The sequence below is a fragment of the Lipophrys pholis genome (assembly GCF_963383615.2).
Source record: "Lipophrys pholis genome assembly, chromosome: 5".
Taxonomy (NCBI): domain Eukaryota; kingdom Metazoa; phylum Chordata; class Actinopteri; order Blenniiformes; family Blenniidae; genus Lipophrys; species Lipophrys pholis.
In genome coordinates this window covers 1,107,146-1,108,209 of record NC_137628.1, presented here as the reverse complement: position 1 = coordinate 1,108,209, position 1,064 = coordinate 1,107,146, and positions in this window count along the sequence as shown.

Here is a 1,064-nt window from a genome sequence, read left to right as displayed (position 1 = left end):
CACATTGTGAAACACACTATTAAAAGTACCATGTAACTTATTACCTCTTTTGACAGTAACTAGGACGTTACTGCACTACTTCATAAAAGTTGACCGTACTCAAGAGGTAATGTTCATGAAGTTGAGAAGCGTGAAGTCGCTGCAGTCACATGGACCACGTGATGAATGTCAGCAGCCTCCAAGTTTTATTAAGAAAAACCTGTGAACACCGACAGAAATAAAGTGTCCAACCAGCTTACCGCAGGTCTAAACCATTAGAAGCTCTGTATTGACACTGTAATTAAATGTTATTAAGAGGTCTCTGTCTGATGGAGCTGCATTGTGTTCACGAGGAAACGTGCTTGACGATATAAAGACGTGTGTAAACACCAGTTATGCGAGGTGTGTGGTCTGAACTCCCCTCACATCATTTCATGATATTTTAATGCTCCAGAACACATTTTTAACAGGTTTTCTCTGCAGGTCTTCATTTTAAACACTTTGTAAAGCATTTTTCAGATGAAATGAGACGTGCTGGAAGCATCTTCCTCCCTGGAGCCACTAAACAGTCTGCACACTGACAGTGAGGATTCATTCCAGTGTGTCGACCGACACGGTGAAGCTCAGCTGAGCGCTGGAGATGAAGAGGAGCAGGAGGAGGGAGAGCAGGAGGAACCGGAGGAGGAGGGAGAGCAGGAGGAGCAGGAGGAGGAGTAGCAGGAGGAAGAGGAAGAGGAGGAAGTCACCTCCCGCCGGCCTGTCTGTGCTCACTGTTTGTCAGGTGATTTGAAGCTGCTCCGCCAACAAGCTGCAACAGGAAAGGAATTAACTCCAAACCAAATCATAAAAAAGAGAAGCAGCAAAGGACCTCAAAGGGAAACGATGCTAAAACTATTAAAGCTGGGATGCAGGTTCAAACCAACACCGTCGAGTTCAGTCCAGCAGCTTACAAGAAGAATCATCTGACTGAAGCTTTCTGAAGGAGGAAACCACTCTCACGGTTCAAACTGTGGTGAAAACTAACTCACTAACTCACTAACTCACTCACTCACTAACTCACTAACTAACTAACTAACTAACTAACT